Genomic DNA, 17,073 nt, shown 5'->3' on the forward strand with positions numbered 1-17,073 from the left:
TTGTTCATTAGAGGGATGAAAGTCATTCACTCAATTTCTGTCTTCTATGGGAGTGTTCATCCCCGCAATAGCTTCACATTCTTTCCTCCCACTGTTCATTCTTTTTAGGTAACAAAATAAACATCAAGGACACATTCACAACACAGTTATTTCTTCTTTATTATTAATGGCCACACAACTGTATTAGTACAACTTGGAAAATAACTATCATAACATAGGGTTGCCTTTCCTTCCTCAATTACTTGACTGTCTTGTTCCTTATTTCTATTACCTATTATTTCTGTTATTATGTGGCATTGAAAGATTTTTCATTACTGAAACTGGCTTTCCACCAGATTTTTCTTTGCTTTATTCCAAATGTCAATACAAATTTCATTTGCTTTTGAAAATCATTTAAATGGGTTGAATTTAAGTTATACTCTGCTATTGGCTTATCTGGTGTTGGCACTGTATTTTATTATTCCCTTCCAAGCCAACATATACATGCACATACACAAGTGCGCGCGCGTGCGCACACACACACACACACACACACACTCCACAAAAGTTAGTTTCTAAGATCTGAAAACAAATTAGAAGCTCAACCGAACCTCATTCTTCAAACTTCAAAGCAGGTTAGTGAGGGCAGTGTGAGCCCCACAACGCAGAGGACCTGGAACAGGGGTGTAAACAGAAGGCAAGTATATTTCTGTTAACCTTTTTCCACCATAGCAAACACTGAAAATTGATCACAGTACTCTTTCCATTTAGCCATGAAAATGCATCAAAATACTTCTCAAAAGAGCACAGCAGGAGGTCACTACCGATTCATCTGAGTTAGTACTTGACAGAGTCTAATTGCCTTCTCTGATCAATGAGAAAAATGGCAAAGGCATTGCATTACATATCCTAAGTCTCCTGGTCAGATCAAGTCAAATCTTAATAGTAGCCATCACATAAGAAATCATAATATTGACATATTATATGTCTAGGTCAGTGGGATTAGCCAATACAGGTATCCATTTAGGAAGGGGATTCAAGGGCAGTACAGATGGCAGAAAATGGTATAACCAAGAAAGTAGAGTGGCATAAAGGGCTTCCAAGATCCTTTATTGGTCCTTGGAAACTTATTTTTCAAGCAGAAATGGTTCCCTAGTAGCAGTCAAGTGGTGTGAAAAGCTGACTCTGTTCATGGATGCTCATGTTTATAAGGTTTATTGTATGACCATGTCAAGATGTACCAGTTCGGTGGGTTTTCGTTTGGTTGGTTTTGTTTTGATTTTGGTTCTGAGGTGTTACATTCTATTGTGGCCAGAAATGATTTGTTTTCATTATACACGAAGGAAAACAGGGAGTTGGTACTTCTAGAAGTACCCTTTGCATAACTCTGGACACTCTTCTTACATATAAGGTATTTGCAAAGATATTTTTAAAAAATATTAACAGTGGAATAGATATGTAACCAGGCAGACAAGCAACAAACAGAAAACCCAAACAGTAACTGAGGTCTTCTCTGAACTTCCCTATCCCTGTACCTACTCTTCTCTTAATAGTCACAACTCAAGAAGTTTGAAAGCAAAAGTTTGGTCACCTTTATTTTTAAAATGTTGGTTAAATAATTAAGATTTTAAAATGTGTTATGTCCCTTAAGGAAGCAGTTTAATATTTTACTTTTAAGTTTCAAGCTTTTATTTCTTTTAATTGGGCAATGAATTTGATAAACTTTATCCAATAGAAAAGCCATTGTATAAGGCTTTAATTAAGCAAAGCCAATCACTTTTAGAGATATGGTGTAAACAACTTTGCATTAAAGTGAATCACTAGAATCACACCAGAGTATGTAGTCTGGATCTATTCACAGAATAATTAGAGTTTGTCTATATACATACAGAAATGTCTGGAATGATGATTATGGTGCAAACTCGCTGATTATTTCTGGATAGGGATTCTTAGAGATTTATAACATATTTTCTTGTTCTTTTCTGTGTTGTTGGAATCATTTATAATAGTCGCATATTCATTATGAAAACAATAAGGTTATTCCTAAAATACAATGTGCTAACAGCCAAATCTTGGTGTTAAACAATATAGTAAGAATACTGCATTTGACATAGTTAACCATATACAAAGAGAATGTTAAAAGTTAATAAAAAATACTGCTGCATTTTATTTTATTTTCCCACTAACCTTGTGCTCAATAACGAACTAGGATACCACGTGAAAAATTAAAGCTCAAATTAAAATCTGTACCAGAAACTGGACTACTTAATCAAAGATGTTTCCAAATAATGATATCTTAGAAAAGGGTGAAGAGAGGTCCAATAGGCATCTTCATTTATCTCTCAAGTGGGAAAAAAAAATGGACGATGTGTAAGAAAACTCAAACTACACTGTTCAAGTGAATTCTCCAATAAGTAAAATTCTCAATACTGTGTAAAGATTTACAGTGAAAGTAATTTAAGATAAAAATCCATTTCAAATAGTCTACCCCTAATTTTACAGCACATTTTCTAAACATTAACATTATGAGTTCCTGCTGCAAATATTTATTTCTGCCTGTTCTTACAGCAATGTCCCTTACATATGAGTCTGTCTGAAACTCTTTTCCCAGCCGCCTGAGATGTGGGAGCTAATTTGTATTGATGCTGAAATCACTGACATTAATAGAGTTTACCCCTTTCTGACTTCTGTGCCAGCAAAGAAATATACATAATTTACATTCTAGGAGGAAGGAGAGGCCTATTTATGCAGCGTTAATTCCTTCAGGGTAAATAAGTGGGATGGAAGGCTTCTGCAAATTGTGCAGCAAACTTTTAGAAAAGGTTTTCCTAAATGGGTTCTGTGTTTTTTATTAGTCAGACAAATTCTAAAAAACAACCTTCAATTAAAAAATATTAATTATGTCGTTTTTTAAATAAAAGAACAAGTAATTCCAACTCTCTATCTAGTATTTTAATAACTTTACTACAGTTTGTAAACTTTTGCTAAATCAGCTTTTAAGAACTACACTTCACTTCCCTTATTTAGTAAAACCAGAATGGTCTTTTTATTAGAAACAAAGAATCATTTTAATGTGGCAAAAGAGCCATGTCTTAATACACAATCTGGAGAGAGGCATGTCCTATGAACCAAGCAGACATTATTCCTCAAGAATCTACACAGAAGTAACAAACTTTCATTTATTTTACAGTTCATTGGATCTTCACAGAATATTATTCAAATATACCTTATTATAAAGATCAAGATGCAAATAGGATTAAGATATTATCCCCGTACTTCTTGCTAAATTATTGGTAGTTTTCTAATCGATCTTAAGTCCTCCAAGAATCCTTTAAAAACACCACCCTGTTTTCCTATTTTCTGGCTTTTACCACTCCACCTATTCTCAAAACTAAATTTCTCTTTTACTGTGATCTCACCGGGATTTGGGAAAAACACACAAAACACTTGATTGACATTGTGTAATTTTTTTCTTATGCATCTCGTACACCAGATTGAAAGCATCTTGAGAGGAGGCACAGTGCTCACCAGTCTGAAGCCTTAATTTTAGCATAAGGGAGGTTACAGGGTAAGCACTGGATCAGTGCTTTTAGAATAATGGAACAGATAAATACAAAATCAATTTAAACAATCAAGTACGTCTGGTTGACTCCTAGGACTCAACATGGCCAAGAATACTCCAGTGACCTCCTCATAGTCAGGGCAACCCCGTCACACATGAGCTATCCTGTCAGTAGCATGGTAGCCATTAGTAATGGTGTAGTATGTTAGTACAGGATTGGCCCATGGCAGAAAATTCTAAGACTTGAAGACCATGTTTTTATCAGTCTGAGATTCAACTTTCCATTTTCTCAACTATGTCATTATTCCAGATGAAATGTGATGTGCACTGCTTATAAACTCCAGCATGCAAAATGAGACTCCAACAGTCAGTGTAAGAATTGTGACACTTTTATTACCCTGGGATTTGAAACACAAATCAATCTATTCTCTAAAACCACAAGGTTAAAAAAAAAAAGTTTCCCAAAATATATCCAAAAAGATCTTTCATAAAAGAACAAAAGATACATGCAAAAAAAGATAAAAATATGCAAAAGCGATACTTTTCAATTTCAAAGGAGGATAAAGAAATATACAGAAATATTCAACATAAATTTATTTCTAAATATTTACTAAAGATAAGTTAGGTTGTCATTTTAGAAGGAGTCTAGACATGGTCTCCAAATTATTCATATCTTAACATTTGCTTGGACATACCATTTAGCCTAAATGTCTTTATTCTAAATAGGACCATTTGATTTAATCTACTCAACTCTAGAGCATTTATGAACTAATTACTATTGTTTAGATATTTCATGTCATGGATTTCTTCTCCTGCTCCATTTACCTTTGTTTAGGACCTATAAATTAATTACAAATTCACTGCACATTATTATCAACAATTAACTTTAAAATATTACAATTGGGTCTTCTGGCAGCATTGATATTTTTCTTAAGCTTTGATGAAACTGTGTGGTGAAATTATGCACAAAAAATGAGAAGGTTTTACATAACTCTGGATTACACCTATTCATATACTCCAGGTCCACTAGGAATTTACAGAAACAAAAACATGGCTTTTCTTTAATAAAATTATTGGGTAACTACTACTGAAAACATACTAGGCTTTGCAATAAAGCCTAAACCTTTAAACAATATAAACTCAATATTCTAGATATGTAGAAAAAGCCTTTACATTATTTATGAAGTATCATAAATGATTCTCATAATTATGAAAACATATATAGAACCGAAAGATTCCCAATGGCTTTTAATGAATTATCAGTAAAAATGCATGAAGATAAGCTGCAGGGCATTTCATCTTTATTTGATCTACATTTCTTTAAACTTTATTTGGAAAAACTGTTCTTTATAAACTAGAATATTTACTTTTCATATTAGAATAGTGTTTTGGTTGAAGAGAATATAAACAACTAATATTTTGTTGGGGTTTAGACAGATAATAGTGGACTTTCATACACTCTCCACACCTAGGGTTACATATTCCAGGCTGCCACAGTTCCTGGGATCTAAAACATCAAGTGAATGAATTTCCACACTGATAGGCATGGCATACACTGCCTACATTCCCTAGTTACTCTTTACTACATCTTCTCTATTTTCCTACATTCTTTATTCTTTATTTTACCCTTTAGGCCAAGAAGATATTTTAACTGTGTATCTTGCTCTAGATCCCAAAGATTTGGCTTTTCTTATTCTTTGAAAACAAGCACAGAATTTTAGAGTTGAGGGAAACTCTACTTATCAAATAATCTAGGTAGTGTAAAGCCACTGACCAAACAAATTAAATAATATCAAAATGCTTCTAAAAACACTTGGAATTATATAGTTCTCTACATTTACTGTAAACTCCCATTTTATTTGCATCTTGTAATTTTAAAACAACTGAAGAAAGTAGAAATAAACTAAAATCAAAACAAAATGGTTCATATCCACTGAACATTTTATTGGAAGATAATTTTATATAATCTACATGTGTCCCTTTTGACTTGTATTTATCTTAAACAGTATTTCAATATAAAGAAATAAAAATGTACTTTAGCATTAGCAATCACTAATTTAAATATTGGCTTTAAGATTTCTCCTATTTGTAAGTGTACTGAATAATAAATTGTAATACAACTGGCCACTGGCCAAACAAATTAAATACTGAAGCATATTTTTATATTCCAAGTAAAAAGATTAATAATGACAATAAATTAATAGCATTTATTGAATGTTTATGACATGACAAACACAATTATTGATTTTGCATATGTTAATAATTCTACTATTTATTGAAATTATGTCCATTTTATAGATTCAGAAAGTAAAAGCCTAATACTTTAAGTCACTCACCTAAATTTACATCAGGAGTAATTGGTGGAATCACAAAGAACATTCAGGCAGTGTGACTCTAGAGTTCAGTTTTTATTAATTCTGAAAAAGTAAACACTGGCCTGATCGGGTAGCTCAGTTGGTTGGCGCACCATCCCAATTCTCCAAGATTTCAGGTTTGATTCCCAATCAGGGTCCACACAAGAATCAACCAATGAATGCATGGATACGTGAAACAACAAATCAATGTCTCTCTCTCTTTCTCTTAAAGAAATAAAAAAGTAATAATGATAATAAAGTAAACACTGAGAAAAAATTGACCAAATAACTAGTAAATTCCAAGTTAGATCCATCTTGCAACTGCCTAAGACATAAAATATTCTGGAACTCCATAGAAACAATAATGGTGCAGTGTATATATTTTTATGACATATTACTATAAAATATATTATATAATTATGCTATACACACTATTAAATACACAAACACATATAATTATATTCATATGTGTATGTCAGGGGTGGGCAAACTTTTCGACTCGAGGTCCACAATGGGTTCTTATACTGAACCGGAGGGCCGGAACAAAAGCATGGATGGAGTGTTTGTGTGAACTAATATAAATTCAAAGTAAACATCATTACATAAAAGGGTACGGTTGCTGGGGTCCAACCCCAGCGGGTCCAGGGGTCCCCAAAGGTGTGGACGGAGTCGGCGAAGAAGGAATGACGCAGAGACAGCGTTCAGTTGATCAGCAGCCTAGCCAGGATCTCCAGCCAGGATCTCCAGCCAAGTTCTGGTCTGGATCTCCAGAGAGGTTCTTCTTAGGATCTCCAGCCAGGTTCTGTGTCCATGTTCTCTTGCTAGGTTATCCAGCCAGGTTCTGTAGCCATGTTCCCTCGCTAGGTTCTCCAGCCAGGTTCAGTCATCAGGTTCTAGTCAGGTTCTCTTGCCAATTTCTGTAGTCAGGTTCAGTCCAGGATCTTTTGCCATGTTCTCTCCAGTGAAGTTCTTCTGTCTGTAGGTTCTGTGTAGGTTCTGTCTATTCTAAGTTCTGTGTTCTAAGTTCTGTCTTCTTACAACTGTATTTATACCAGTTGATTCCAATCCTATCAATCTCTATTTCAAAGGTTAGGGCGTTTCTTATCTCCATTCCAGGGAGTAAAGATTATGTAGCTTAAGCATGATTGTTCGTAGTTAAAGTGATTAATTACCCACCTGGCACTTAGTTAAGAAGTTTTATTCCCTCCCTAACTTCAGGGGAAAATCCCTACCTGGGGAAACAACCTTTCTCAGAGACCTTGGTTAAAACACATAGTGCCAAGAAGGTGAGCAAACATATTAAGAACAGTATGCCATATATGCCAGGTCCCTTGAAACAGCAAGCATGGACCGGCTCCCGGCAAATTCCCCCTTTTTTATTTTTTAAAAGCAGGCATTAAAAAGAAAAAAACCCAAATGCTCTCTTGTATCCATTTTAAGAGTAGGATTGACGCTTTCCGCTATTACCTGAGTCCTGATCTATCACCCCAGGGAGAGCTTGCCAATCCTGCACTTTCCCGGGGTGGAAAGGCTGCAGTGGGGTTAAGGATAAGGCTCCTTGGGCCTACCTTCTCCCATGCCTCTACATTTACCTTTCCGGCACCTTTCCTTCCTCAGAAAAGCATGGACATATTTCTTGTATAAAATGTTCCGTCTGATTGGGAGTAACCGTAAGTCCTCTGCTAGCAAGCATATGTGTTAAAAGATCAATACGGAGTCTTTTTTCTTTAGACTCAGTATGGCACATCTTCTTAATGTAAAGATCAATACAGAGTCTTCTTTCTTTGGACTCAGTATGGCACATCTTCTCAATCTAAGTTCTGTACTATCCACCTTCTTACCCTACTTATTCTTTATAGGGGGGTCTATAGCATCCTGGTGGAGTCCTATCCATCCCGAATGTGGGGGTTCTCAATGGGGGGGCTTACCTATGGGAATCCTGTTCCAGGGGTTCCCAAAGGTGTGGACGGAGTCGGCGAAGACTATCCACCCTCTTCCTACGGTGGAGTCCGATCCGTCCCGAGTGCGGGGCGCTTACCTAGGGGTCCCTGTTCGGGCGCCATATGCTGGGGTCCAACCCCAGCGGGTCCAGGGGTCCCCAAAGGTGTGGACGGAGTCGGCGAAGAAGGAATGACGCAGAGACAGCGTTCAGTTGATCAGCAGCCTAGCCAGGATCTCCAGCCAGGATCTCCAGCCAAGTTCTGGTCTGGATCTCCAGAGAGGTTCTTCTTAGGATCTCCAGCCAGGTTCTGTGTCCATGTTCTCTTGCTAGGTTATCCAGCCAGGTTCTGTAGCCATGTTCCCTCGCTAGGTTCTCCAGCCAGGTTCAGTCATCAGGTTCTAGTCAGGTTCTCTTGCCAATTTCTGTAGTCAGGTTCAGTCCAGGATCTTTTGCCATGTTCTCTCCAGTGAAGTTCTTCTGTCTGTAGGTTTTGTGTAGGTTCTGTCTATTCTAAGTTCTGTGTTCTAAGTTCTGTGTTCTAAGTTCTGTATTCTAAGTTCTGTCTTCTTACAACTGTATTTATACCAGTTGATTCCAATCCTATCAATCTCTATTTCAAAGGTTAGGGCGTTTCTTATCTCCATTCCAGGGAGTAAAGATTATGTAGCTTAAGCATGATTGTTCGTAGTTAAAGTGATTAATTACCCACCTGGCACTTAGTTAAGAAGTTTTATTCCCTCCCTAACTTCAGGGGAAAATCCCTACCTGGGGAAACAACCTTTCTCAGAGACCTTGGTTAAAACACATAGTGCCAAGAAGGTGAGCAAACATATTAAGAACAGTATGCCATATATGCCAGGTCCCTTGAAACAGCAAGCATGGACCGGCTCCCGGCATACGGTCTTTTTTTTTCAATAGTTTTATTCATTTCAAACGGGCCAGATCCGGCCCGCAGGCCGTAGTTTGCCCACGGCTGGTGTATGTTCATATATGCACATAAACATTTATTGTCTGATACTCTAAGTTTCCTTTCTATTGAATTTGTACATTGAAGGGGCATTTAGATTTACATAATTTTGAAGTATGGCACGACACCCAAGCATTGGTGAGCACTTAGAAAATAAGCGAGAAGGTTTAGACCACAAGGAAGCAGTGGACAAAATAAACAAATAATTTATTTATTGAAATATATTTAAAAAGGAAAAAAAAAACCAGTACACACAAAGGCACTACAAAGAGCAGGTACAATGTTAAAAGTAAGAAGAGTTAGAGGGCATCTGAGATGCTATGTTCTTTCCTTCCACATTGATTTAATAAGATGTGCAAGCCAATGTAATCACAGAGTCGAAACTCGTCAGGAAAAGACTTTGGCAAAATATTTCCCTATCAGTGCCTTTGGACACAAACATGAAAAACTCAAATGAGTATTTGTTACATTTGCTATTTCTCCCACCAATGGGTATGCAGTAATAAATCAAAGAATTCACAAATGGGAGGTCCGACACACACACACACACACACACACACACACACACACACACACACACCCACTTATTAATTCCTTGAGGGATTCAGTCTTAATTTTTCTTTGTATTATCAGCTCCTAAAAGTTTGATTGTCCTATGTTTAGGTTTGATTCTGAATATATCTTCTTGAAATAAAATTGATAAATGGGAAAGCCCAAAACAGATCACCTGACCCAAAAGTTACTGTAACTCAACTCACCTCACATTCTGCTTATTTTTATGTGAAATCATTTTTTAAATGTACAATGTAAGGTTCACTGAAATTGTACCTTTTAATAGCATAAACTTAAAGTTAAATATAAGTCTATTCTTAGTGAAGGGAAAACTTGCAACTCCAGTCTTTCTCTAATGATTATTTTTCTATATATGACCATATGGTTTCTATTGAAACTTTAACTCATTTAAATATGAGACTTTTGGGACTTAGGCATCATGATAAATTTAATAATTTTTCCTGTTAAGAGAGTTAATAGCGAGATTTAAACTTTTAAACTTACTGCTTTAAAAGTAGTCTTAGCCATACCAATGCTCTATTTTTTATTTGCATTGTGCTTTTTCTCTCATGATTTTTAGACTCTATTGCTTTTATTTCTTGTTCTCAAGTGGAATAATTTATCCATACCTTAGGGACCCACATTTCATGCATGGCCCATGAATACTAGTATACATACCATAAATATGCAAAAAAGAGAAAGGAATTGCACTGTATACTCAATTTGTACATTGTGGGAAGAATATTTAGAGAAGTCTATAAAACATGGATTCCAGAACAATCTTTTCCTCTAGGAGAGTTTTTAAGCTCCTGATTTTCATTATCATTTCCATGTCGATAAAAGTGAACATGTTGAACACCAAGTTTTTAAGATTTTTCTACAGTTCTGAAATAGTAATAAACAATTTATTATTCATCTACTATTCCTTAGAGTCCCCAAGTCCACTGGTATACATTTATTTTTCTGAATACATTAAGAGTAATACTGCATATAATTTCTTTATATTAGAGTTAAGGGATTGCTCCCTTCTGCTGTGTATAAATAGATATGTTTTTAAGAAACATTAAATACAACTACATTCCTTTTAAACTGATTTTTTCTAAACTTTATAAAGCAATATATAACAACTAAGTTATTAATCCAGTGTTCATGATTTCCATACAGTTATTTTTTATTTATCTCACCTCCCACCTGGTATATCTGTATAATACCAGCAATTTTGAAAGCAAATATTGAGTAGTAAGACCATAAACACTTTGATTACTTTCATCTATAAATGTTCTTTTTATATTAAACTTGGAAAATCCTACACAAGTAGAGATGACAACAGTGCTCTCTAACTAATCAAACATTATTTATAGCAGAGACATAAATTTGTGAGAAAAAAAATATACCTACTCAACTTTCAGGTTATAGAAGTGTAAATTTCCCATTATCACAATGCATAAAACCACAGCTTGTAAAATCATCTATTTTTCTTTTATTACTGGAATTGACTATTTTGAGAGTTAAATAGATCAGAAAATATTTGTACTAAGTTATTTATAACTCAGACTTTTTCCTCATATCTGTGACAACTTTTAAACTATGAAAAGTTCATATATGACAAAGGAATAGTCTTATAGAAATATATTTGCTATACTGTGTTTAAATAGAGTAATTATAAATCTATGTGTATCATAATATGAATGGAACTTTCATCCTGTTTGTAAAACAAAAACAAATCAAACAATAATTTTGGTCACCTTTATCTAATTTTTCTAAGCATTTTAATAGCATTCTATATGTTCAATATCAGTCTTTATTTTGTTTCAATAAGGCTGGCTGTCAAGCATTTTAATGTAATGATATTCATTTTAAAATGTCTTACAATTTAGAATATATTTTCCTATTAATTATGGCATATCATTTTTACCAAACTGTATTAATATTTTTAATTTATTTTGTAAAAATCCAATGCATAGAAACCATAAGAGATTTACCTAAAGAACTCATCCAGGAAAAGGCAAATATGAGTTTAAAAAAAAAAAAAGTGAGCCCTAACCAGTTTGGCTCAGTGGATAGAGCACCGATCTGCAGACTGAAGGGTCGTGTGTTCGATTCAGGTCAAGGGCACATGTGCAGGTTGTGGGCTCAATCCCCACTGTGGGGCATGCAGGAGGCAGCCGATCAATGATTCTCTCTCATCATTGATATCTCTATCTCTCTCTCCCTCTTCCTTCTTCTCTAAAAATAAATAAATAAATAAATAATCAATCTAATATTTTAAAAAACAAAGTGAAATGACTTTATTCAGTTCCTAATAGGTGTACTACTGCAATGTACAAAACACTTGGTAATTTTGTGCTCTGACATAACAATCAACTTGAAGTTTAGGAAAGGAAAGGAGGAGAGGGGAGGAAGGATACTTCCTTCCATTAGAACACTATTCACCAAGCTTTGGAAAATCTCAAGGAAAGGTGAAAATGTGCTGTTTTTATATGTTTGTATTTGGTTGTTTTGGCCAGGCTTGGAAAGGGTAGAAGATGTCGAAAAGGAAGTATTGGGGTTATATACCAGGCCAGAGGGAGAATAATTAAAATCTGAGACTGGACAGAGAAAAGAAGCAATTGTAGGAAGAAAAGAGGCTCATTTTTATTTATTTCTTTGCTGTTGTTAATTCTCACCCAAGGATATTTTTTCCACTGAATTTTGGAGAGAGTGAAAGAGAGGGAGGGAGGTGAGAGAGAGAGGGAAGCATCGATGTGAGAGAGACACATCTATTGGTTGCATCCAGAAAGCACCCTGATGGGGAGAGAAGGGGTTGGCACCTGCAACCCAAGTATGTGCCCTTGACCTGGAACTGAACCCATGATCCTACTGTGTATGAACCGACACTCTACCACTGAGCAACACCAGCCAGGACTCATTTTTATTCTTTTTAAAAAATATTTCTCCTCCATTCAATTATTTTGTTTGCTTTTGTTTCCTTCTTTTCCTCATTTATTTTCCTAATGTGGCTTATCTCTTTCTAGTCTATTTCTTCTTTGTAAAATGCCCTTTTTTATTTCCCATCCCCCTTGTTCTTTATGGGTCCATATCCCAGCACTAAACTAATACTAGACTGAAAAGTATAACCACCTGGTGTTCTTAAATTGTAAGTTTTGGTTATTATAGCAGTTAATCCAATTTATTCCTTAAACAAACAATAAAAAACCTAGATAGGATATGCAACAGCAAACTGGAATTTATTTGTAATAATAACCAGCTCCTATGTTCTTGCAAATCCTATAAAAAGCTAAAAGCGAATATAAACAATTTAATCTATCCGCACTGGTCTTAATCACACTAAGTACACGCTGATTTGGATTTTATAACAGTTTTGCGTAAACCAGAATCTTCTTACTCCAGAACTTATTAGCATATGGCTAATATTATTCGTTTGATTTGAATGTTACTCTAAGTTAAATCAGACCTTCAGAAGCAGGCAACAATAAATGGCAAAATCCTCATATAATGGTAAGTGTACGATGCGGCTTTAGATACCTCTTGGGAATAAGAAAACCAATAAAAATATTAAGAAGAAGAATCTCATACTTTATTCTATTTGTTGAATGCACATGATACCAAGAACTCTCTACATTATCCCACTTACAAAACTCCTCTGAGGTATATATGACAGATAAGTTATTTAAATAAAGATTATTCACGTGTGTTCAGTTCAGTTATATGGATTATGAGTGTCAGAGGACAGATCCATACCAATGTCTAATTAATTCCAGAATTTACCATTGTCTATTGTAAATAAGAGACAGGATCAAACTTTAAAATTCTATAAGGCGGCATAGTTTAGATTACCATGTAATTTTCTCTCCTTCAACCTTCATCAAATAATCAAAAATCATGCCATGCCTTTCCATTTGTGATATTTTAAAATCTGAATTTATTTAACCACTTTTTTTCATATAATATTGATAGTTTCATTTTAGAGGGAATACTGTAACTATCCTATAGCATGAATCTATAACAGCAAGTCATAAAAATGTTAATTTCAACTTTGTCTTTTTATTTTCAAAACAGATTGAGTCACATATAATTGAATTTTAATATTACTGTATAATGAATAGACATTTTATAAAACTTCCTTTGTAAAAAAACACACAATAATTTGATTTTAAATGGTTATAAATTTTAAATATATTGATACAGCAAAACAAGCTACTTTATACAGGTCTAAAGTGCTGACCACCATAATTTGTTTCCCAGGTTTAATATAGGTAGCCTTCCTAAGCATGATAAAAGAGGTCATATTAAAATTGGAAGTCCACTTCTAATGACTGTCTTCAGAGATAGCCAATTAATGACTAGTGAGCTTGTGTTTCTGGTGTAAGAGCTATGGGAATTCAATAGGCAAGCACCACTTTGCTGGCTAGGGTATGGAGCATGAAAAGAATGGACATCCCATGGACAGAGATTGTTGGGACATCAACCTGCCTATTTGGTTGGTTTCATTAATACCTAATGCAATTATTTCATTATTCCTTTGTAAAAGGAATCAAATATGGGGGTCTAGAAGCAGTGAACAACATGGTCCAAGAGTAACACCATTCTACTCATTTACTGTCATATTCATACTGAGGAGAAATGCCACCATGGCAAGTATTTCTTAAGTGTACTAGGTGTACCAGTTAATAATGTGGATTTTTTTCAATACACATATGTTGAGATATACATATATATATAATTATATTATATTGTTATATATAATATATAATGTAATATATATAATATATATATTACATTATATATATTATATATATATATAATTTGATATGTATGCTATTTTGTTGTAATGACAAGAAGCTTCAAAACTTCATATGTCAAATCTGCTGAAGGTGTTAACATCATAGATACTTAAAAATGTCGAATTATGTGCCAAAAAAAGAGCATTTGTGGGAAGTTATAATTCATTAATTTATTTTGAAGAAAAGTGCTGCTGAATTCTTTTTTTAAAAAAATATATTTCTTTACTGATTTCAGAGAGGAAGGGGGAAGGAGAGAGAGATAGAAACATCAATGATGAGAGAGGATCATTGATCAGCTGCCTCCTGCACACCCCCTACTGGGGATCGAGCCCGCAACCCAGGCATGTGTCCTCGGCCGGAATCGAACCTGGGACCCATTGGTCCGCAGGCTGACGCTCTATCCACTGAGCCAAGCCGGTTAGGGCAAGTGCTGCTGAATTCAGAAGCTTATGGAGAACATGGTCTATCTCAAGATATTGGTGAACACTGGTTTAAATGCTTTAAAAGTGATGATTTTGATGTGAAAAACAAAGAATGCCCAGGTCAACCGAAAAAGTTTGAAGACCAACAATTACAAGCATTATTGGATGAAGACGCATGTCAAAGTCAAAAACAACTTGCAGAAAGATTATATATTGCTCAGCAAACAATTTCCAATTGTTTACAAGCAATGGGAAAGATTTTAAAGGAAGGAAAATGGGTGCCACATCACTAAATGAAAGACAAATGGAAAACCAAAAAGTCATCAGTAAAATGTTGCTTCAACGGCACGAAAGGAAGTCTTTTTGGCATCGAATTGTGACTGGTGATGAAAAGTGGATTTATTTTGAGAATCCCAAATGCACAAAATCATGGGTTGATCCAGGTCAACCATCAACATGGACTGCAAGGCCAAATCACTTCAGAAAGAAGACACTGCTCTGTGTTTGGTGGGATCAGGAAGGTGTGGTGTATTATGAGTTTCTAAATCCAGATGAAACCGTTAATACTGATCACTACTGACAACAAATAATCAATTTGAACCATGCTTTGATCATGAAATGACCAGTATGTTCCAGAAGACATGGCAAAGTAATTTTGCTTCATGATGATGCACCATCACACACTTCAAAACCAGTTAAAGACATGTTAAAAGATCTTGCCTGGGAAGCATTAACCCAGGTGCTGTATTCACCAGACCTTACTCCTTCAGATTACCACTTGTTCCCATCGATGGCACATGCACTTTCTGAGCAGCACTTCAAAACGTACAAAGAAGTGGAAAATTGGGTCTCTGAATGGTTTGCCTCAAAACAAGAAAAGTTCTATTGGGACAGTATCCACAAATTACCTGAAAGATGGGGGAAATGTGTAGCTAGCGATGGACATTACTGTGAATACAGCACTTTTGATGTTTCTCTTGAAATCATTGTGTTTTCTTTGATTACAAAATCCGGCATTATTAGCCAGTACACATAGTGTCTTAGGTATTAACCAAATTTAATAAATAATATCCCCTTTTAAGAGCTAATCTTTATGATTTTCAATTTAGGCAACACATGGGAATGAGTTTGGGTAGATTGGAATAAAAGAATTATACGCGTTTAATACAGATCTGGCTAATGTATTAATGGAAGCAAATAAGTAAAGGAATGATTTTGGGAAAAATGGTAACTTTACTAAGAACCTCTTTCATACCAGTCATTATGCTAAGTATTGTATATGTATTTTACTTAATCCCAACCACTGTTTAAGTTTTGCATGATTTCCATTCAGGGCCTGCACCATAATTTGTGGGTTTCAGGTCAAAATGAAAATGTGGTGCTCCAGCTGGGGCAGAGAAGTCCATGTCCCTTTTCACTTATTTGACACCAGAAGCCATGGTGGGCTGATGACTTCAAAAGGATTGTAACCTCTGCACAGAATGCACTGGTGCCTGGATAAGAGTAGGTGAGAAGTCCCTGTCAATCACCTGCTGATTGTTTACTCTTGCTGCCAGCCCACAGCCATGCCCTGCTCTGAAACAGTATTAAGTACATGCTCAACCCCTCCCTGCCCAGCACCCATTCCTAGATGCCCTTTTAGAAAAGAGGGCAGTTATGGGAACTTGGATCTCCCTTCAGTTGCCATCAGAGGTAGAAAGTGGCAGCAGTTACATATCAGGGGCCACAGAACGAGGGGGTGAGTACAGATGAGGCAGCTCAGAAGCCATCCCAGAGTCCAGGAAGCTGGGAGGCTGTAGGAGTGGGACCAGAGCACATTTCATTTCCCCTCAGACATTAATGCCCATGGAGTCAGCCCTGTTCCTCTTTTACAGATGGAAAAATTATCCAGTGACATTTGTCAGCATGAGATAAAAGGCATGTTTGTATAGGGTTAGGGGTGTGATTGGTAGCTAAAACTCTAACCTACGATTTTCCCCACTACAATATATCTAATCACTCATAATATTTATTACTACCCCCTCCAATTAATGGAATATGTCTTACAGTGTATTTCTTATAGTTCATATATTTGAAATAAATAAATAAAAATAAGTTAGAATAAGAAATAGATATCAATAATATAGAGTGTGTTTTGGAAAAATGATAAAACATAAAAACACTTGGCCAACCTGTCAAAACTTTGTCAAATCAGCAAATAGGCAATGATAACATCTCTTTTTATTTTTCATGTGTTATCAAGCTCAATACAGACAACCATGAGAAATTTATAGGAAATGTTACAAGATGGAAGCTAATGTTTTTACTTGTCAAAATGTTTCCATCATATCTGCAGAGATGATTTCATGGGGAAATCATTTATTCAGATTGTATTTACTATCATCATCATCTCCGGTCTAGTCTGACTAGGATAAAAAGTGAAATTTTGCCCTGGCTGGTGTGGCTCAGTTTGTTGGAGCCTCATCTTACATACGAAAAGGTGGTGGGTTTGATTCCTTGTGAGGGCACATA

Source organism: Myotis myotis, unplaced genomic scaffold (assembly GCF_014108235.1).
Source record: "Myotis myotis isolate mMyoMyo1 unplaced genomic scaffold, mMyoMyo1.p scaffold_m19_p_12, whole genome shotgun sequence".
Lineage (NCBI taxonomy): Eukaryota > Metazoa > Chordata > Mammalia > Chiroptera > Vespertilionidae > Myotis > Myotis myotis.